Below are 23,664 nucleotides of genomic sequence, written 5' to 3'. Positions count from 1 at the left end.
TTGTATTCGAAATTCATAGCCATTCTCTCACGACACACCGTAGAAGCACAGAGACTGTTCCTCAACATCTTTTGCAGAAACCATGACCCTGCTAATTCCAAAGGGCGAGACTGGTAATGACCAGCGGGCAGAGGTGCAGGAAGTCAGACTGCCCTCTAGGTGAACAGCCCCTCTCCTCTGACCATTGTACTGTGTTCCGTGGTGGGGGAGGAGGTCAGCAGGAGGACGTGACTGCCAGTTGACCCGGGCACTGGACCCGGGCAGTCAGAGGCGCCTCGACCGCTCCCCTTGAGATGAGCTTTCTGCCCACCGTTCCCCCAATGGGTGCAAATTTCAAGCTCTGTAGCCTTGTGAGAGCAAGGTGCTGCTGAGACCTGAACAGAGTAAGCAACTGAACCCTGGGAAGGCCGCTATATAAGCTCTTTAGATTCTGGCGGGATGTACTGGTCTTGCAGCCGCCCAGGACAGGCCTCGTATGGAATTCCCTTGCTTATTAAGCCTGCCACCTACCTGCCACCTACCTGGTGTGGCTGCCTCTTTCTTCCGCCTATCTGTCCCCCACCTGACTTCCGAGTTCCTGGCCAGTTCAGAATTTCACCTGGGAGAAGCCCTGAGGTTGTGAACCAGCACACGGTAAGTCAGTTTTGTTCTGCTTTGTTTCTTTTTCTTTTTTGTCTTTTGAGGGCTGCACCCTCGGTATATGGAGGTTCCCAGGCTAGGGGTCTAATCGGAGCTGTAGCTGCCCGCCTACATCACAGCCACAGCCACACAGGATCTGAGCTGTGTCTGGGACCTACACTACAGCTCATGGCAACGCCGGATCCTTAACCCACTGAGCGAGGCCAGGGATCGAACCAGCAACCTCATGGTTCCTAGTCACATTCCTTAACCACTGAGCCATGATGGAAACTCCTGTTTCTTTCTTTTTTAACTGCGATGTTTTATCCTAAAGCAGCATAAAATTGCAAGGTGGGAGTTTTACTTATAGTTGAATTTGCTCCTGTGTTTCTCAGAAGAGTGATGAAGCTGCGTTCTAAGACCTGTTCTCACCCTGATTCCCTTTGCTCTCCTCTCACTGTCTCCTGCCCTCAGTCCCCTCATCAAGTACGCCCCTTTCTTGGGTCCTGAGCACTCCCTGGGGAGACTCCAACTCTGTCCATAGAATGGGAGAATCTTAAGGGCATCCTGGTCCCAGGACTTTTCATGTCTCTTATTAGCTCCTGGGTGGCACACTTCAGTTTCCAAGAGCCTTACTTCTGCTGAGAGTCTCCTGGCCTGAGGGGTAGAAGGGCTCTGCTCTTCAGAGCTGGAGTGAGTTGGTGGATGTTTGCCTTTGCGTCATTCTCTCTACTCTTTTCTTCCAGAATTTATCTAAGTTCAAACATACCTTCTGTATCTCAGTTTTCTCCTGAAATTGGATTCTGTTTTTGTCTTTTTAGGGCTGCACCTGCAGCACATGGAAGTTCCCAGGCTGGGGGCTGAATTGGAGCTGCAGCTGCCAGCTTATACCACAGCCACAGCAACACCAGATCTGAGCTGCATCTGCGACCTACACCACAACTTACAGCAAAGCTGGATCCTAGTCTTTTTTTTTTTAATGGGCCTCACCCATAGCACATGGAAGTTCCCAGCCTAGGGGTCGAATCAGAGCCATAGCTGCCGGCCTTTACCACAGCCACAGCAACACAGGATCAGAACCATGTCTGTGACCTACACCAAAGCTCAGGGCAGCACTGGAATCTTAACCCACTGAGCGACACCAGGGATCAAACCCACATCTTCATGGATACTATTCAGGTTCTTAGCTGCTGAGCCACAAGAGGAACATGCAATTTATTCTTAATGTGAAGAATTTAGATTCTTCCTATTAATACTAAGATTTAGGAGGGAGTTGTGTTAAGTAATTAACGAGGAGGCCATGAGACCAAGGTGGCTCCAATGTCTGGGCAGCCTGTGCAAACACCAAACCAAAACCTAGGCCAGGGTCAATTCCTGCAAATGCCTCAGTCAAGGTCGAGAAACAGAATCCTGAGGACAACCAATCACAAGGAGCCAACGAGGCTTTCCCAAATAAGACAGCCACCTAAGCCATAACCAATCAAATAATTTCCTTGCATTGTCTCTTCATCTGTTCTATAAAAGCCTTTTTTTCTGGTTCCTTCTGGGGAGCATCCCTAGTCATTTTCAGTTTGGTACTGCCCAGTTTAAATCACTGTATGTGCAAATAATCTTTTCAAAATTATAATCTACCTTATTTTATGTTTTACCAGTTGTGTATTATTATTACTAATTGTGTGCTATTATTATTGCGCTAAGGGAACACAAAGATGATGTGTTATTTACGTAGGTATTTAATAATGTTGGATTAGGTCAGCAATAACACGAATGCTTTAAGCCTGGATGCAGTTTTCCACCCCGTAACATGTGATGCATTTCAGTTCGTCTTGCCCCCAAAATATTAACCTCATGCAACACATACGATATGTTCCCAAGATAGAAACCTGGGAGTCAAGGCACTCTCTTCTTGTCAAGTCTAATTTGCTATCATGCCCGGTTAATCCTATTGCATGGTTATCTCTTGCCTCTGTTTTCTTTTTCCCAACCCCTTTTTTTCACTAAAGGACCTACAGGATAAATTCTAAACGTTGTGGTACTTAAAAAACAAGGCACTTTATCATCTGACTCTTGCCTTTCTACTTTGCACCTCATTTGTAGCTTCTCCCCATTTGTGGTGTGAAAATGCAGCACTCAAGTTACCTCTTGCAGGAAGCATAATGGACTGATGGCCAGGTGCTGTCCTTCTAGATTCACTTTTGTGTTCACATAAAGGCTGTGTTTACTGCAAGCTTCTCTCAGCCAAAGTCGGAGTAGCACTATGATTCATTCTAATGCAGGCTCATTCTTAGGCATTACAGGATTCCTTGGTGCCTTTGGCTGGAGGACTCCCCTGACTCTGCCTGGCTGAGACTTTCTTAGAACTGTGCCACATTTGAGACCTTTCCCATACAATCCTCCTCCATCCTTGGCTCTCTCACAGCGGGCATATCTGCATCACGGTCTGAAGGCTTTCCTCACCTCCTCCGGCTCCTCCTCCTCCTTCAAAGGAGATTCCCCCAATAAATCTTTTGCACGTCTCATCACACATCTTGGCGTTTTCTTTGTGGAGGACTCAAACTAACAAAAGTGGTGCAAGGGATGATTTGAAGAAACAATAGGAACGATTGGGGATTTATAGCCAAGGATCAGGGCGGGGTTCAGTGTATGGAAAATTACTAAGAAGAAACATCAGGGTTAAGGGAGGATGCTGGCCAAAGTGACTTGCCAGGATTCTTGTTGAAGACAGGCTAGGCTGATGAGATACCATCTGGAGGACGGTAAGAAATGAGGGATTTGATCCGATACAGAGGGTGGGAGATTCTCTCTAAACTGATGTAGTGGATTCTTGCTGAACTGGGCAATGCAGGCCCAGCCAGGATGGACACTGAAGCCCAAGGTCAAAGCCTAATTGAGGAGTTCCTGTCGTGGCGCAGTGGTTAATGAATCTGACTAGGAACCATGAGGTTGCGAGTTCATCCCTGCCCTTGCTCAGTGGGTTAACGATCCGGCATTGCTGTGAGCTGTGGTGTAGGTTGCAGACGCGGCTCGGATCCTGCGTTGCTGTGGCTCTGGCGTAGGCTGGCAGCTATAGCTCCGATTGGATCCCTAGCCTGGGAACCTCCATATGCCGCGGGAGTGGCCCAAGAAATGGCAAAAAGACAGACAAAAAAAAAAAAAAAGCCTAATTGAGAAGAGGGCTTAGAGGAGCCTGGCTAAAGTTTGGCTTAATAGTTATTGTCAAACAGGAAGAAACAATCACATAAGCACTGCTACCTTTTTGCTGCTTACATGAGTAGGAAGTATTTATCTTGTGCTGACTGCAGTGCCCAGGGAAAATCACACTATGATTTTATTCAGAGGCAATAGCATTAAGTGGATATAAAGAGCCATCTTAAGGGGAAAAGAAAATGTTACAGGAAATCCACAGGCGTTTTTTCAAAGGAGGTATAAAAAGGAAAAGCAATAAACCAGTTATATCTTCAATATAACTGGTTTGTCGTTTTGCCATTTCTTGGGCCGCTCCCGTGGCACATGGAGGTTCCCAGGCTAGGGGTCAAATCGGAGCTGTAGCTGCCAGCCTACGCCAGAGCCACAGCAACGCGGAATCCGAGCTGCGTCTGTGACCTACACCACAGCTCACGGCAACGCCAGATTGTTAACCCACTGAGCAAGGGCAGGGATGAACTCACAACCTCATGGTTCCTAGTCGGATTCGATAACCACTGCGCCACGACGGGAACTCCACATATCTTCAATACCTTAATGACCAGGGAAGCAGTGGATAAGTATTTTCAGAACAGGTGAAAACCACTCCATTTTATTCTAGGAGAATGAATTAGGGTGTATTCACAACCCTTGCACAACTCTATCCATGTCCCCTCACCCCCATGTCCATAGTGTATGTGAAAAAGATGAGCCAAAACAGTCATATTTTATACCATCTGACCTACCCCCTTGGCTCTAGGTATGGGTTAGGAGCACTTGATCTAATGGCAGCCAGTGCACAGATCTGTCTATAACTTATGACAGGCATGCCTTAGCATGAAATGATCTGGGCCAATCATACCCTTACTCCCATTTACATGACTGAGAAAAGAGATAATTAGGCAGTTAACAGTGGGTTTGAAACCAAAGATGCATAGGAAGAAGCCCTTGAGATAGACTTGGAGCTAAATATGAGGGTCTAGGAAAAACCAGGACATGCTGAGTTATAAGCATAAGCTATCAGTTGGAGAAAAGTTCCAGAATACAGAGAGAAAAAAATAGGCTAGTGGATATAGTAGATTAAAGATGGTTGCAAATTCTTTGACTCTTTGTCAAAGGTAGGACAGTCTTCCTTTTTTTTTTTTTTTTTTTGCTATTTCTTGGGCCGCTCCCACGGCATATGGAGGTTCCCAGGCTAGGGGTCGAATCGGAGCTGTAGCCACCAGCCTACGCCAGAGCCACAGCAACGCGGGATCCGAGCCGTGTCTGCGACCCACACCACAGCTCACGGCAACGCCGGATCGTTTAACCCACTGAGCAAGGCCAGGGACCGAACCCGCAACCTCATGGTTCCTAGTCGGATTCGTTAACCACTGCGCCACGATGGGAACTCCCCTTTTTTTTTTTTTTTTTTGACTGCTTGACCTATGCTTAAAATACAGTAGGAGTGATCCTGTGCCATGTTGGACTCATTAGCTTCCAATTCCCATTTCTTCCAAAGCTTACTCTAGGTATTAAGGAACATGCTATGCCACCAAAAGGACCATGGAGAAACCCATGTGGAGAACCAAAGCCCCTGGTCAATAGCCGGGGGTGTGCTCCCAGCCAACAGCAGCACCAATTTGCCCGGTGTGTGAGTAAGCTGTCATGGTAGTGGATCCTCCAGATGTAGTAGAGCTGCCCCTGCTGACATCACAAGGAACCGGTAGAGCCATCCCCAACCAGGTCTGCTCAGGTTGTGGATTCATGAGGAAATTAAATGACTGATGTTGGTATTTTTACTTTTTATTATTTCTATATCTGGTGAAATACACATTATATAAAAATTATCATCTTAATCATTTTTAAGCATACAACTCCATGCCATGACATATATTCATATTGTTGTGCAACCATAATCACCACTCATCTGCAGAACTCTCTTCACTTTGCAGAACCGAAACACAATATACTCACTGAGCAACAACTCCCCATTCTTCTCTGCCCCAAGCCATGGCCACCACCATTCTGCTTTCTCGCTCTATTCATTTGACTGCCCTCATATAAGTGGAATCACACAGTATCTGTCTTTTTGTGACTGGCTTATTTTACTTAGCATAATGTCCACCAGGTTCATCTATGTTGTAGCAAGTGTTAGAATTTCCTTCATTTTAAATGCTGTATAATATTCCATTGCATATTTATAACACATTTTTTTTTCATTCATCTGTTGATAGACACTTGGATTGATTTCACCTTCACCTATTTGAGCCTCTGCTTTCATTTACTTTAGATATATACTCAGAAGTGGAATTGTTCACTGCCATTTTGTTTCTGAAAAGTGAGAATAAATTTAATTAAGGTATACCATTCTACTTGTTATGAGTGAATAAAACAGTTCAAAAGAAAGGAATCCTTTTAGTATAGGATGCATAGCAAAGGAATCACTAAACATACAAATAAAAATTTTCTAGATAAAAAATTTGACAAGGTATGGCAAATTAAATATTTTTATGGGATATTATCATGCCTTGTTGCATAAATTAAAGTTCTTATTCAATAAGTGTGGTCAAAATAAGACAACTGTTTCCAAAGTCATTCAAAATTTACTGAATGCCTACAAGTACAGAGGTTCCAGAGCTTTATAACACATGCTAACAATGAGTTTATTTTTAGATCATTTACCACTTAAAGAGACACACTTTATTTTGTCTCTGACTTGTATTAGCCTTTGGATTTTTATGTTATTGTCCTAAGAGTCACAGGTTAATAGAATCATTGATTTCAACCTTTAGCTTCAAGCTCCTTTTTTTATCCAACCTCTCATCAATAGTAAAATCTGCTACCTCTCATTTGCCTATATCCTACATCGATAAACTCTCTGAAAGGGGAAATGAAGAACATTGAAAAAACTAGAAGATAGAGAAGATCTCCAGCATTAAGACAGAAATTGTCTTACAGTGGTATATTACTCAGCCATAAAAAGGAATGAAATAATGCCATTTGCAACCACATGGATGGACTTAGAGATTATTATACTAAGTCAGTCAGGCAGAGAAGGACAAATACCATATAACATCACTTTTATATGGAATCTAAAATATTAACACAAATGATGTATTTACAAAACAGAAACGGACTCACAAACTTGGAAAACAAACTTACAGTTAGCAAAAGGGAAAGGGGTGGGGAGGGATGAAGTAGGAATTTGGGACTGGCGTATGCACACTACTGTAGACACAACGGATGATCACTGGGGACTTGCTGTAGAGCACAGGGAACTCTACTCAATATTCTGTGATAACCTATATGGAAAAAGAATCTGAAAAAGAGTGAACATGTGTGTATGCATAACTGGATCACTTTGCTGTACAGCAGAAATTAACAGAACACTGTAAATCAACTACACTTCAATAAATTTTAAAAAATGAAAAAAAGATAGAAAATAGTCGTAGCTGACCATTTCCTAAATATCTGAGTTGGAAAAGTGGAAGACTATGAAAGTGCTGCTTGTGAAGGGGTTTAACGTGCCTGGATGTTATATGCGTTTTTGTGCATCACCTAGACTGCTCAAGCCCAGAGCGGTAGTTCTTGACCTCAGCTGGGGAGAACCTGGGGAGTTCGCCTCACCTGGGGATATTTTAAGAAGTCCCACCCCAGGAGCTCCTGCTGTGGCTCAGCAGGTTAAGAACCCAACTAGTATCCATGAGGATGTGGGTTCGATCCCTGGCTTTGTTCAGTGGGTTAAGGATCTGGCGTTGCCGTGAGCTGTAGTGTAGGTCGCAGATGTGGCACAGATCCCGCGGTGCTGTGGTTGTGGTGTAGGCCAGCAACTGCATCTCTGATTCGACCTCTAGCCTGGGAGCCTCCATATGTCACAGATGCGCCTCTTAAAAAAGAAAGAAAGAAAGGAAGGATGGAAGGAAGAGTGCCTCCCCCGAAGCACCACGTCAGACTATCTGGGGGTGGGATTTTATCAAGATATTTTTTGAAGTTCTCTAGATGATTCTAACGAGCACGCAGAGTAGAGAATCAGCGGACGTGAGAGTGGAAACTATGTGTGTGCATCTTGGACACTTTGCCCAAGGCCAACCACACTTTGAGTGCTCACGGAGCATTAAGGATTTCTCTACTGGACGAGGTCTTTTCGTAACAGATGAGGCTTCACTTAGAGAGCTAGCCACTCTATTCTATAGTGCTTTTAGTTTTCAAGTTCACACAGATAAGATGAACAGTATCCATGACAACAGCAGATGTGATTCATCCATTCCCTAGCTTTCTATTTCCTTCGGGACATTCTGTTCCCTCAGATGACATCTGGGGCAGCTCATAGACTCTAACAGCCATCTGGCATAGCTGGTGATTTGAATGCTTCCCCATCGATATCTTTTTAATTGTATAATCCTAAGGCTAGGTCTAACATATGATGTCAGTTCACATGTGCTTTAAAAAATGCCACCGTATTTTCACGTTATGCTCCAGGATACTGATTGATTAATGTGTATTCTTGAAGCATTTTCTGAAGACGCATCTTACGGTCCATACTTAGAGGTCGATCCTTACCCTCGAGAATCTTATATTCGAAGGGATGATGTTGGTGCTGTATTTCCCACCATCGAATCGATTTTATGATTTAGGGTCTCAAACTTGTATATGGTACTGTATTAATCAAGGTTCTCCAGGGAAACAGAGCCAACACGATGTGCATATATAACGAGATTCATTATCAGGAACGGGTGCACAGGATTATAGAAGCTAGCCGGTCAAAATCTGCAGTGTGGACCAGCCGGCAGAGACCCAGGAGAGCTGATGGTGCAGGGGAAGTCTAACATCTAAATCTGGAGAATTCCTGGTTGCTCGGGGAGGCAGGCCTTCGTCGGATTGAATGTAGTCTAATTGGAGGGCAATCCGTTTACTCGAAGTTCACGGATCTAAAAGCTGGTATTCTTCAAAACCACCCTCCTAATGGACACATAAAATCAGCCATCACATGTGCTTGGAGCTGGTGATAATGGTGGTGGTGGGTGCACTATATTGAGGGCGTAGCATGTGCCAGGCACCGTGCTACTCAGGGTACACCCTTTAATCCTCGCCTCAACCCTCTGAGGGGTTTCTGCTACTGCTGTCATCGTGCAGATGAGGAAAAGGAGACGTATGATAGGTAAATGATTTGCCCAAGCCACACTCTGTAAGGCTTGGTTCTCTAATTTAATCTCCCTGATTCACAGCCCTTGCCCTTCACGACCACAAAGCTTCACCAAGACCTGATCGGAAGTTTCCTTTTTTCTATCCTCCAGAGTATACTGTTAAGGAGGAATGACATTTCGCTGTACCTTACAGGGTTTTTCATTATTTGCCAAGTTTTGTTCAATCCTAACTTGAAATACCACAGGCAAAGCATTCTAATGTGTCAAATTCAGAGTGAAGACCTACCACTTGCCACTGGAAAATTTTGATTACAATTAAGTGTGCCTCTGCTTCTTGCTATTAAAATGGAGAGGGCGTACTTCCCACTCAAGGTTTATAAAGTGCCACGAGATTGTCAAGTGTGAAATACTTTGAGGGGAGGTGTTGCTATGCTGAGTTCAATAATTGCGTCAATTAACTTCATTTCCTCTGATCAATGTAAAATGTTAATACAGCTTCTTGGCTCCTCTGATTTAATTGCATAAGTCATATTATGAGCTTAAAAGTAATGTCAGGAGAGGCGTACTGAAAATATGTTAGAATGGGAATCATGATTTTACCCTTCATAAGAATGGAGAAAATTAGTTGAGTCACACAAATTATCCATCGGTTTAGTATCTTTCATGTCCCTGGTTCACACAGCATTGATTTTACCTAATTCTTTAGTTAACTAAACAATTATTCTTTAGTTAACTAATAATTATGCCTTCAAAAAACTTTTATTAAGTGCTTCTAATGCAACTGGTGGCTAACATCTATTGAGACCTTATAAAACAGCTTTTCACACGTCTTGTTTTTCCATGCCCCGTTCCAAGATAGAGAATATTAGTTCTTTTCCCTAGGTACTTATTAGGCTTACCATATTTCTACTCCTTTTTAAAAGTTAATTTTGTTTTAATACAATTTTACTGAAGCTGAAGATCTAGGCTCCCTTCAGAGACAAGTTTATAAATTGCTCATGTCTAAAGTGCATGGTTGGAGTTCTCCTCGTGCTCAGTAGAAACGAATTCGACTAGCATCCATGAGGAGGCGGGTTCGATCCCTGGCCTCGCTCAGTGTGTTAAGGATCTGGCTTTGCCATGAGCTGTGGTGCAGGTTGCAGACGTGGCTCGGACCCCGAGTTGCTGTGGCTCTGGCGTAGGCTGGCAGCTGTAGCTCTGATTAGACCCCTAGCCTGGGAACCTCCATATGCGGTGGGTGCGGCCCTAAAAGCCACCCCCCCAAAAAAGGTGCTTGGTTTTCACTGAAATCTTCCTGCTTGGCCTTCCTATTTCAGTTAGTTTTTACCATCTGTAATTCTTTTTTTTTTCCTTTTTTCTTTCTTTTTGGCCACATCCACGGCACATGGAATTTCCCATGTCAGGGAACAAACCCATGCCACAGCAGTGACCTGAGCTATTGCAGTGACAATGCCAGATCTTTAACCTGCTGAGCCACCAGGCAACTCCTATCTATAATTCCTTAGTTGAAAGAATCAATAGTATATTTGTTTTTGTCATTTCTTTCAGAAAGTATCAATTATCAGATCCAAGGGTCAAATTTTTGGAATACTATTTTTGAGAAAATGCTATGTGATGAGAAGAAAAACCTTATTAAGCTTTAAGTTGGTATTTAAATGAAGTGTTAGACATAAGAAGATCATATTGTAAAGGCATGTGAGAGCAGTTGGAAAAGGAATTAAAATCTGACTAGTCAATGCTTGCCTAGTCTGGGCCCAGTGTGTTGCAAAAATAATGGTAGCTGGGGAGTTCTTGTCGTGGCTCAGTGGCTAACGAACCCAATTAGTATGCATGAGGACGCGGGTTTGATCTCTGGCCTCGATCTGTGGGTTAAGGATCTGGTGTTGCAATGAGCTGTGGCATAGGTCGCAGACTCGGCTTGGATCCCGCATTGCCGTGGCTGTGGTGTAGGCTGGCGGCTACAGCTCTGATTCAACTCCTAGCCTGGGAACCTCCATATGCTGTGGGCGCAGCCCTCAAAAGACAAAAAGACAAGAAAAAAATAAATAAAGGTAGCTGGAAATGTCTATGATAGGTATAATGCCCCTTTCTGAACTGGCTTTTCCTCTCTTTATTTTATTTATTTATTTATTTATTTATTTATTTATTTATTTATTTATTTTCTTTTTAGGGCCGCACCCACAGCATATGGAGGTTCCTGGGCTAGGGGTCCAATCAGAGCTGTAGCCACTGGCCTATGGCACAGCTACAACAATGCTGGATCCGAGCCGTGTTTGCTCATGGCAAGGATGGGTGCTTAATCCACTGAGCGAGGCCAGGGACCGAACCTGCGTCCTCATGGTTGCTGGTTGGGTTTGCTAAATGCTGAGCCATGACGGGAACTCCTCCTGTCCTCTTTAAAAATAAATATTATAATCCCCTTTCCCACCAACCATACTATGCTTTGCTTTGGAAAAGGCTGTCAGTTTACTGTGGAATCACTTCTAACATGCTGGACTATGGATTACGCATTAGCAGTCATGTGGTGGTTACAGCAATGGATATAGAAAGTGTGCAGTTAGTTCTGCTCTCTAGTAAGATGACCGCATTTTTATGGATACTTAACATCAACGTTCCTGGAGCCCTGAGTTTCGCTGTCTGTTTTAGGATATATAGAGATATTTGTCTTTCCATATTTTTCTGGCAAATGCAATGGTCATAAGCACATGAAAACTAATTCACATGAGCTAAAGGCTTGCAGATCCTTATAGTTTTATTTTATTAAACACTTTAAAGTTAATGAGGTGAGTGCTGGTTGTGGCTCGGCGGTAAGAAACCTGACTAGTATCCATGAGGATGCAGTTTCAATCCCTGGCCTCGCTCAGTGGGTTAAGCATCCCGCATTGCCATGAGCTGTGGTGTAGGTTGAAGATGAGGCTCCAATCTGGCATTGCTGTGGCTGTGGCGTAGGCCAGCCGTTACAGTTCCAATTTGACCCCTAGCCTGGGAACTTCCATATGCCGCACGTGTGGCCGCAAAAATAAGAAATAAGAAATAAATAAATAAGTTAATGAGAAAACCTCTTGCTGACCTTTTGGGGAAATTTGATATTTCCCCCAGTTCCCACCTGCCTCCCTGCTCTACTCTGCTCCGATGAGGGAGGGTTGCGTGGGATTCATTGAAACATTACCGAAGCCACAGGCCTAGAGTGGAGCCTAAGCAGGCGGGGTGTGAGTGGATGGCACGCTACTGTCTTCCTCTCCTCAGCTTTCTGTATAAAACTGACAACACAGGCTCTGCGACTTGAACTTGGCTTTGGAGTGGGGCACAGCTTTCTCTGGAGTGTTGTGCTCCAGAACCAGCCTTCCGATTTGCTAGCTATTCTGCCTCTTTTATATACACATGTCAGTATGGTGTAATTTTTCTAGTTTAAGTATCTGGTTCTGTTGTGAAAATGTTGTTATGCTGGTCAAATGCCCTCCCAAAGACTGGCATTCCAATTACATGCTATCCATTAGGATTCTTTGTAAGTATGGTACTATTTAGATGCAAACTATTGTGAAAAATAATTAAAATTCTTTTTTTTTCCCTACTGAGAAAAAAATCTCTATGGTTTTCCTACATAAATGTCTGTACAAAACTATCATTCTCTGTGATTTCTCTGTATATTTTTTTCCCTGGAGTACACAGTAATTCTCAGATATTAGCATTTTATTTAATTTAAATCAGAAATAGAACCAATCTTGAATATAAGATCTCGTTATCTTTAGAGCTTGAATATGAGATTAAAGCTTAAAGTCTTTCATTAACTCAATTTGGAAAATAGTTCTCTATGGCTGGAATAGAGAGCCCAAGAGTGTGTATAGAAATAAAGCTGTGGCTGAAAAGGTAGATGGGGCCCGTTGTAATATGGCCCCCATGCAAGTGTCATTGGAATAGTGTTGCTTTCAGCTGTTGGAACACCCCACACTTGGGAATTAGTTTGCACTAGGCACAGTACCTGGCACATAGTAGGTGCTCATTAACCTTCGAAGGGAAACCAACCCTGGCAGGACAGCACAGTCTTTTTTTTTTCCAGTTGCAATTGCGGCATATGGAAGTTCCCAGGTCAGGGATTGAATCTGAACCAGAGCTGCGACGTATGCCATAGCTGCAGCAACGCTGGATCCTTAACCACTGTGCCAGGTAGGGGACAGAACCTCCACAGAGACAAGCTGAATCATTAACCCACTGTACCACAGAGGGAACTCCTTTATTTTTATTTTTTATTTTTTTTTTTGCCTAGCATAGTCTTAATAGAACCTAATTAACAATCACAGCTGGATTAATGTCTTTTTTTTTTTTTTTTTGGCTGCACTTATAGCATGCAGAAGTTCCTGGGCTAGGGATCAAAACTTTGCCATAGGAGTGACCTGAGCCAAAGCAGTGACAATGCTGGATAGATCAGTGTCTCAATATTCTTATTTTTAGTGGCAAAACTAGTTTGGGGAAGAGAACATAAAGGAGATTGGAGAATGACTACCTTTAAATTAGATAATACTATGAGGAAGAACAAGATTTCTGGAGTAACATTTAATGCCATGCCTACTGCACAGGGAGAGGCTCGAGAAATACTGAATAATTAATGAAAGACTGAATACAAAGTATAGTGTGTGTGTGTGTGTGTGTGTGTGTGTGTGTATGCATGCAGGCTCACCAATCATACTAGCAAATGATAAATAGATTTCAAAAAATGAAAGTTTAATGTATTCAAATATATTCATCTAAAACTCAAAGTTCAACTTTGGAAAAACCAAATGGGAAGCCACATTCAAGAAAGCTTATTTTCTATTTTTATCCATTGCTGTTAAGCCTTTTTACAGCTTCCTTAAAATCTCAAGTTCCCCAGTGTAATACTATAATAATTTAGAAAAGAAAATCTGATGTCAGAGAATCATTAGCATTTAACTGTCTGTGAATGTAGGCATGAGACAACATCCCAGGCATAGCAGATAGGAGAGAGACTTAACGAAGAAGAGAAAAGCAATGATGAACAAAACAACAAAAGACACCAGTTTTCAGACTTCAGGTTCTAATGGCTTTGAAAAACCACTGAAGGTTTCAGTAACAGAGTGGCTTGTAGGATACCGGAACACTGCTGCTTAATTGGTTTGGTTTTGAGAAATTTAAAAGGAATCATGCATCTACAGAGCAAGTGTGGCCTTGTAAACAGTAATTTTAAACCATTCCATCCTGCCTCTCCTTCCTTCATGGTCACAGGATCTCATTCTATCTGAATTCCTCCCTACGTGTGCGTCTCAAGCCAGTCAACGTTAGAGGCTGAGTCTAAAGTTGAATCTCAAATGGGTAGAATTTTGTAGAGTCATTAGGAGCATGTCAGAGTTTGCTTTTGTTTGAAAACTAAAATGGGAGTTCTCTTGTAGCGCTGTGGGTTAAGGATCTGGTGTCGTCACTGGGGAGACTTGGGTCACCGCTGTGGTGTGGGTTTCAGCCCTGGCTTGAAAAGTTCCCTGTGCTGCAGGCGACCACCCCCCAAGCAAGAAAATTAAAAAAAAGAGAGAAGGAAACAAAACAAAACAAAAAGAAGGCAACATTTTAATTTTGCTAAGTCATTGATCTAGTTTAAAAATGACACCATCTTTGGTTGGGTGGGGATACACAAAATTCTAATCTCCAGCTTTGATCTTTTGTGAATATTCCAGGGCCATAACTTTTGCATCTACACCTGACTTTTCTTTCTTTCTTTCTTTCTTTCTTTCTTTCTTTCTTTCTTTCTTTCTTTCTTTCTTTCTTTCTTTCTTTTCTTTCTTTCTTTCTTTCTTTCTTTCTCTTCCTTTCTTTCTTTCCTTCTTTCTTTCTTTTGTCTTCTGTCTTTTTAGGACCACACCTGCGGCGTATGGAGGTTCCCAGGCTAGGGGTCCAATCGGAGGCTGTTGCCACTGGCCTTCACCAGAGCCATAGCAATGCCAGATCTGAACCGTGTCTGCGACCTACACCACAGCTCAGAGCAACACCAGATCCTTAATCCACTGAGTAAGGCCAGGGATCGAACTGGCAACCTCACGGTTCCTAGTCGGATTCGTTTCCGCTTTGCCATGATGGGAACTCCAAAATTTAATATTTAAATACATCCACTCATTGCTGTAGTCTGAATTGACCTCACTAATTAATTATTTATACAAAATAGTCTTAAGGAAAATGAAAGTAATAACAGGTTATTGCAAATGTTAAATGAAATAATGTATGCAGGTGTATGCAGCAGAGAGTAGATTCTTAGAAATGACATTTACTAATATGTTTTCCTGTTCAAAATTTTCATTGTTTCCTTGCCTCCAGGATAAAATCTAGAAATTCAGACTGCTATTCAAGATCATGAACGTTTGGCTCTAACTACCTGTATCAAATTATTTTCCAGGAATCTCTAATTATTTTTTAATTACACAAATCTCTCTATGCCACAACAGGCCCTATGCATTTCAACATCTCTGTCAACATTTCTGTTCTTTATTCTTGGCGAAGAAGCATATGTTTCTCGTTCATCTTCTTTAATCATATGCTCCTAGTATCAGCTCCAGTTTTGCCACATCTACAGAACTTCCTTTAACTGTTCTAGGTGTAGAGGATACAGAACAAAGTAGACAGTATCTCTGCCCTCACGAAGCTTACAGTCTAGCAGAGGAACAGAGAGCCAGAGCCATGAACAAAATGCAGCATATACGTACAATGAAATATCACTCAGCCTTACCAAGGAAAGAAATTCTGCAATACGCCACAGTGTGGATAAACCTTGATAACATTATGCGAAGGAAAATAAGTTAATTAAACACAAAAAGACAACTGCTGTCTGATTCCACTTATACCAGCTACCTAAAGGTGTTGAATTCATAGAAATAGAAAATAGAAGGGTGGTTTCCAGGGGCTGGGGGATGGAGAAGAAGGAAGCTGTTGTTCAGTGGGTCTAGAGCCTCCGTTCCTCAAGGTGAAACTCGCTTTCTCACTGATGGGCTGGACAACAATGTGCACGGAGTTAACATGACTACTGAGCACTTGGAAATGGCTAAGACGGTAAACTTTACGCTTTGTATTTCTTACCACAGTATGAAAGAGAAGTGATTGAGATAATCACAGCAAATTATAAGTATTATTAAGAAAATAAAGCAGGATCCCAGGCTAGAGCGTTCCTGAGACTGTAGAAAGCCACTGGGAGGGAGTGCCTTTTGGGCTGAGCCCTGAGTGATGGCACACGCCAGCCACGAGCCTCAGAAAGAGTGGTAAGTGCCAAGGTCAGGAGGCCAAAACAGACTTGCCCTATTCCAGGAAGAGGAGGAAGGCAGCATTCAGAGTGCATGCAGTGAATCTGTTGAGGAAGGCAGATGCTAGATTCTCTGGGGACTGTGGGCTGTGCAGGGAAGATCAAATCTCATGTAAATGCAATAGAAATTCATTGGAGAGTTTTGAGCAGAGGATGATACGGTCTGACTTACAATTTTTAAGAAGCCAGCTAGCTGTAGTGAGGAAACAGACTCATAGAGGTAAATATAGAAGCTGGAACACCGGTGAGAATGCACTTACCCTGGCATACAGATGACAACGCCTTGGACTAGAGCTGAGAAGGAACGGCGTCTTCAGAACTGGGGTCTGTTTTGAGGGGAGGGCAACTGGACTTGTGGCTGGACTGGATGTGGGGACACATGAAGAAGAATCAAGGAGGACGCCTATGCCTTAGCTTGGACACCTAGGGGAAAACCGTGAGAGAAATAGGTTTGGGTTGGAGGGAGTAAGCAGTGAAGTGTTCAGTTTTAACCCTAAGGTCTCTTTCAACAACAACTTACTGAGATATAATTCACATTTCCATATAATTCACACATTTGAAGTGCACAATTCAAGGACTTTTTGGCATATTCTTAGAGCCATGCAACCATCATCACGATCTAAGTTTAAACATTTTATCACTTCCAAAAAAACACTGTACCTATTCTCCTGCCCCCAGGCAACCACTAACCTACTTTCTGTCTTTAGAGATTTCTCCAATCTTGGCATTTCATATTAAAGAATGCTTCACTATGGGCGCCTTTTACAACAGTTTTTTGTTGTTTTTTTTTGTCTTTTTTTGTCTTACTAGGGCCACACCTGCAGCATATAGAGGTTCCCGGGCTAGGGGTCTAATCAGAGCTGTAGCTGCCGGCCTACAACAGAGCCACAGCGATGTCAGATCCGAGCCGCATCTGACCTACAGCACAGCTCCCAGCAATGCCGGATCCTTAACTCACTGAGCGAGGCCAGAGATCGAACCCGCATCCTCATGGATGCTAGTCCGGTTCGTTAACCGCTGAGCCATGACGGGAACTCCACAACTGGATTTTTTCCATTTAACTTAATGTTTTCAAGGTTGGTCCATGCTGTCGCAAGTATCAATCAATCAGTACTTCCGTCCTTTTTGTGGCTGAGTAATATTCTATCCTAGAGATGGACTAAATTTGATTTACCTCTGCAGTTTTTGGACATCTGTGTCTCTGCTTTGAGGTTACTATGAATAATGCTGCAATGAATGTTCGTGTACAAGTTTTTTTGTTTGACATACGATGTCATTTCTCTTCAGTAAATAATTGAGAGTGGAGTTGCTAGGTTATGTAGTAACTTTATGATTGGTACTTTGAGAAACTGCCAAACTATTTTCTAAAGTGTCTGCACTATTTTTCATTCCCACCAAGAAGGAATAAGTGTCCTAATTCCTCCACATTCTTGCCAACACTTGTCATTGTCTGTATTTTTCATTGTAACCAACCTAGCGGGTACGAAGTAGTATGTTACTGTGGTTTTGATTTGCATCTCCCTAATTACTCATGATGCTGAGTATTTTTTCACATGCTTATTGGCCATTTGTGTGTCTTCTTTTGAGTAAATATGTATTCAAATCCTTTGTGCATTTTAAAATTGAGGGTTTTTTTTTTAAATTGGTGAATTGTATACATTCATTACATATTCTGGATCCAAGCCTCTTGTCAGACATGATTTGCAAATATTTTCTCCTGTTATTTGGGTTGGATTTTCATTTTTATGGTGGTATTGTTTGCAGCATAAATTTTAAAATTTTAGTGTAGTCTAATTTATCTAATTTTTCTTTTGTCATTTTTGCTGTTAGTGTCATACCTAAGAAATGGCTAGGTTACATTTTAGTTACACATGAGATATCCAAATGGAGATTGTAAACAGGCAGTTGCAAATGAGTCTGGACTTCAAAGGAGAGGTCAGTTGGATGGAGACTGGGGAGCAATTAGTGTACAGATAGTATTTGAAATCCTTAGACTTTATGGAACCACAGAGAGAGCGAGCGAGCGAGCAGAAGTAGACAAGTCTGGAAGGATCCACTTTATAATCATTGCACGTAGCATGGTTCAGTGTGTGCCCAGAGTTCTGGGGTAAACACTAACAGCGAGGAGAATCTAAGGTCTGAGTGAACAGTAAGACTGCTCAGGTAGAGGTATGCAGCTATCTCCCTGGAAGGGTTTACGAAGTGGTTTATACTTTGTGGCCACTAGAGTAAAACTGCCTTTTCTAAATAAACCCGATTACTTTCCCACATGTTCTTAACTTTCCAAAAACCCGACCAACCCCCTGTATAAGATGTCCAGACTGGTCAACACGGCAGATGGAATCCATTCCTGCTTGTGTACACCAACGAAGAATTTTGTAGAGAACATCCGATAGCTCAAAGAATCCTCGGCAGGGCTGAAGAAATGGGTACCAGGTCTAATTCCCAGCAGCCTCGTCCAGAACCAATCACACAGGGGCCAGATGAGCGTATTGTTGCACCTGCCTCTGACCCCTAGGAACACAGCTCAGAACTTCCACAGTCGATGCTACCGTGGCCCACACTCTAGATGCCAGGAACTCAGCGTCTCTCAAGTGGCTACAGATATCTCTAAAACTGCTTTGGATGCGAGGTCCTCAACTGTATTGCAGCTTCTACTGCTACCCTTTAAGGCAAGCTACTCAGCTGCCACCAGCATTAGGGAGTCTATTCCAACATTTAGCTTATTTCCTCTTGTTACCAACTGAAACTTCCTGTGGGTGACCCTGGTTGGTGGAACCCGGGTCATCTTCTTGCATCCTAGATCCCTAGGGTAGTGGAAAAATAGGTTTTCTGAATTTTATCTTGGGAAGGCAAAACTCACAATAAAGAGGCTATTACAAAGACGATGGGAGGCCATGTGTGGGACGTCTCTGCTCTAATGTGTCACATACTCGTACCAATTAACAGCTCACTGTTACCTGCAGGCATTCTTAGGCAGATATCATCTAACTGATAAAGCTCACTGTTAAAGTTCCTCCATTTAGAAGTGGCAATTTCTCCATCTAAATATAACCTAAGGTGAACTATATTTGTGAATTCACAAGTTTATCAGCTATTTGCTTTTCTTTTATAATAGACCTCAGAACTGGATGGTAAGTTATTATACACATGGAATATTATACACATTTTAATATATATGGGGAACTCAGTGATCTTACATTATTGAACATTAATAATTTCATAAAGAAATTTTATGGTATAAAAGTCACCATAAAGATACAAAACTCATGGAGCTCCTGTGGTGGCTCAGCAGAAACGAATCCGACTAGGAACCATGAGGTTGCAGGCCTCGCTCAGTGGGTTAAGGCTCTGGCCTTGCCGTGAGCTGTGGTGTAGGTCACAGGCGTGGCGCAGATCCCACGTTGCTGTGACTGTGGTGTAGGCCGGCAGCTGTAGCTCCAATTAGACCCCTAGCCTGGGAACCTCCACATAACGAGGGTGTGGACCTAACAATGACAAAAAAAAATATAGAACTCACCATTAATTTATCATAAAAATCTTCAAAAAAGCAATTTAATGGGGCTTGACTAAAATAAGAATTTTGCTTGGCTTAGTCACTGACTTTTTTGTACTCAATTTCATTGAGGTACAATTTACATAAAAATAAACCCTGTTTCAAGTGTGATAAATTTTGATAAATATAACCACCCCAATAATCATCAGCTACAATCAAAGTACAGAACCTTTCGAGAACCTCCCCAAATTCCTTTACACTCGTGTGCATCAGCCTCATGAAAACACCACTCTAGCTTCTGCCGTTACTGATATTAATTTTTCTTCAAATTACTGAGGCATAATTTACATCCACGTATTCATTTTGAGTGTGTAGTTGGCTATAGCCATTGATTCTTAGTAAAATCCCTCTCTTTAGGAGTTCTTTTGCGGGGCAGCAGGTTAAGGATCTGGCATTGTCACTGTAGCATGTTGGGTCACTGCTGTGGCGGGGGTTTGATCCTTGGCCTGGGAGCACTTTCAGAGGCCAAGGGTACAGCCAAAAAAAAATTACTCTGGCGTTCTTGAATTGACAACTGTCCTTATTAAATTTAAAAAAATACCAATCATTTGGTTATATAGGAAAGCATGAAATGAGTGCTTTGTTTTCTCCACGTGCAGACTCACATAGAGTACCTCCATGTCCCGCACACACGCCGAGGGATCTCACAATATCCTTGATCCATAAACTCTTCCTGAAAATTGCCAGTGAAAGCAGACATAAAACTAAGCTACTGATTTTTTGGTTTGTTTGTTTTTGTTTTTGTCTCTTTGCCTTTTCTAGGGCCGCTCTCGTGGCACTGGCATATGGAGGTTCCCAGGCTCGGGGTCTAATCAGAGCTGTAGCTGCCAGCCTACGCCAGAGCCACACTAAGCTACTGATTTTAAACCAAGCTACTATTAGCTACTGCCTCACACCCATGAGTCATAAGGTCCCTGAAATGTGGATATTAATGGTATCCCTAGCTAATCAATCCTATAGAGTTATGCTAAGGAAGGTAGAGTATAAATCTTAAGTAAACAAATGAATAAATAAACATACGTAGTTGGTGATTTAACGTCTGATGTGTGTGGGGAGGATGGACAGAGTACTTGTTATTCAGTGACGTCCACTAATGGCATAATCCTGAAAAAGCTTATTTGAAGCTATTAGCATGTTTTATGAGGTGTTGATTTCTAAATGTCTTCTTCCCAGTTTAACAAGAGAATCAGATCTTAGAGGACCATACCAGCTAATATTTTTTTTATCAGGTAGGCTGCAAAATGGTTTAAGGGTAACCCAGCTCCCTGAATGTGCAATGAATAGAATGAGTTCCCAGAGTGGTATCCCAATTTACTTGCGAGTCACCGTAAGAATTGCTGGGAGCAGATTATTATAACCTAGAAATTTGGAGCCCCTGAGAAAATTTTGAAAGAAGGGGCACCTGAACCAATGAAAATTCACAAAATAAAGAAGAATAACACTCATATACTCAGTCAAGAGCTACTGTACAATTAACCTATCATTTCTTAACAGACATGTATGGCGAATGTATTATACATGAAATACCGCTTACGGCCATAGTGATACACAAATGAAGGAGGGCCTCTGCTCTCAGGTTCCCACTTTATTTTTTTTTAATTTTTTAAAATTAAATTTTTTTTTGTCTTTTTGCCTTTTCTAGGGCCGCTCCCGCGGCATATGGAGGTTCCCAGGCTAGGGGTCTAATCAGAGCCGTAGCCACCGGTCTACGCCAGAGCCACAGCAACGCGGGATCTGAGCTGTGTCTGTGACCTACACCACAGCTCACGGCAACACTGGATCCTTGACCCACGGAGCAAGGCCAGGGATCGAACCTGCAACCTCATGGTTCCTAGTCAGATTCGTTAACCTCTGCACCACCATGGGAACTCCAGGTTCCCGCTTTAAATAGGCAGGAGAGAAAGGACATCAAATTAACAACTGCCGCATAGAGTGCCCGGTTCACTTAGACACGTGCCCAGGGTGTGGTGGGAGCAGGGATGGAGAACACTGGACTTGGGCCAAGAGAATAGGAGAAGAGCTTGCTAAAGGTGATGATGTTTTTGCTAAGTCAAGGAGGACCAGCCGAAATTAGGCAGAGAGAGACAGTAGAGTCTGGCTGCCTTTCTAAGAAGCCTCTTGTCATTAAAAGTCACATTATAATTCCAATGCAAAAAGATAAGTAAGACGCTGGAGAACTTCAAGACTGTAACAGTAATTTTTTTTCTCCTGCAGAAATTTCAATAATAAAGGTATCTCCCTTGTTATGAGGGTAATTTTATATCATAAGAAACAACAATACCTCAAAATGGGCAAAATCAAAACTAAATTTCTATTTACTCTTTGGTCTCTGCGGCCTCCAATCCTTTCCTGACTTCGGACGTCACAGTTGTGCTTGCTCCTTTTATCACAGCCGCCAACTTAAGGACAGGAACCTGCTCGGTAGAGCCGTGGCGGCTGGTGTCCTTTGCGCCGGTGGCTGCCACCTGCCCGCGGCCTGCGTGCCGCCGCCCAGGCTTCCCGCGCCGGCAGCCGCCGGGCCACTCAGCATCACCCTGTTCTCTACGGGGGCCCAGTCGAGGCCTGGGGCTCGGCAGCCGGGCTCGGTGCTCGCGCTGGTTCCAGGCGGGGTTACACAGCTGTGTAGCCAGCATAGCGACGCGTCCACTTGTACATCAGAGAGCATCGCGGACCGAGCTCTTTATGTCTTGAAACTTGGACAAGATGCACCCAGAAAAGCTCTCGGTAAATTCTCGTTTTATGAAAGACCTGGGCTGAGGCAGTTTTGACCAAGGGGAGACGATCATGGCCACAGGGGACGAATTCGGGTTTGAAAGTCCTAACATGAATGCGGAGAAGTTAATGTGCCCACAAGAAATTTGAGTTACACTGCAGATAAGAGGGATGTATATGAATAAAATATCAGACCCCTTTTCTTCAGTGAGGGAAGCCTCAGAAGATGCTGGTAAGTGCCTGGAAGTGAGAATGCATCCTGCATCACTGCTGACGTTGACAGAGTAACTGCTTAGACGTGTATTTGAATTGTCTTAAATATTTTTGTCCTTTGCAAATAAACCTATAAAACCAAAAAAAGAAAAAAAAAAAGAAAAAAAAAAGAACTCAAGAAGAGAAGTCCACAGAAAGACGGTGGTGGTCGAGCATCTGGCCCTGCGATCGAAGCAGTCCTGTGTTTCCATGCATTGCCTGCTCGTGTCTCCTCCCTCCCCCAGTGGTGAGCTATTCATGCCCAATAAAGATGGACTTACAATCAATAGTAATTTACACAATACAAAGTAGTTTCATAATTTGTTGATTGCATCATATCTCATGCCCATTATAACAGCTTGTTCTGTTGGAGACATGCCTGAAGTTTGGGCTGACTGGAGCGTAGTCTCTCTGGGGGTAGTTACTTGCAACAGCGAGGCTGGACAAGTAGCTAGACCTGGAGGCCTTTGTGTGCCAAGCTAAGGAATTTGAATTTTATTCTGAAAGCAATAGAGGTGATTGATTGAGACATTTCAGGGAGGGTTGGGAGAGAGCATAAGATTTGAATTTAGAAAAAGCCCCCTGGCAGCAGTGTAAAATATAGATTTGTGTGTTGGGGTTGGTGAGAGAGACCATTAAGAAGCTATTAGGACAATGAGGACCTCAAGTCAGGAGGTAGGAAAGCAAGGGAGGGAATAATTGAAAGAGATAAGGACACCAAATGATTTTCCTTAGTGACAAACTAGATGTAGGGGTGTGTAGGGGGGCAATGCTTGTGACTGTGTAGACGGAGTTTAACCCTGTCTTTCTGTCTTGGGGCTACCAGGTAAGAGAAGAAAGACAGGAGGAGAATCAGAACAGGATTTTTGGAGGGAAGTATGGAAGAGGGGGGGCTCATTCATAAACTGAGGTTATACATGAAATCT

At 42.9% G+C, this 23,664-nt stretch overlaps 1 pseudogene; it reads left to right on the top strand.

Annotated features, from left to right (window-relative positions):
• The first annotated feature begins 438 nt into the window (after nucleotides 1–438).
• Nucleotides 439–22,671, top strand: LOC125137492 (acyl carrier protein, mitochondrial-like; annotated as a pseudogene).
• Nucleotides 22,672–23,664: the final 993 nt, after the last annotated feature.

This window comes from Phacochoerus africanus, chromosome 10, assembly GCF_016906955.1.
Source record: "Phacochoerus africanus isolate WHEZ1 chromosome 10, ROS_Pafr_v1, whole genome shotgun sequence".
Classification (NCBI taxonomy): Eukaryota; Metazoa; Chordata; class Mammalia; order Artiodactyla; family Suidae; genus Phacochoerus; species Phacochoerus africanus.
The sequence above is the reverse complement of the archived record's forward strand: the minus strand, read 5'-3'. Positions and strand labels throughout refer to the sequence as shown.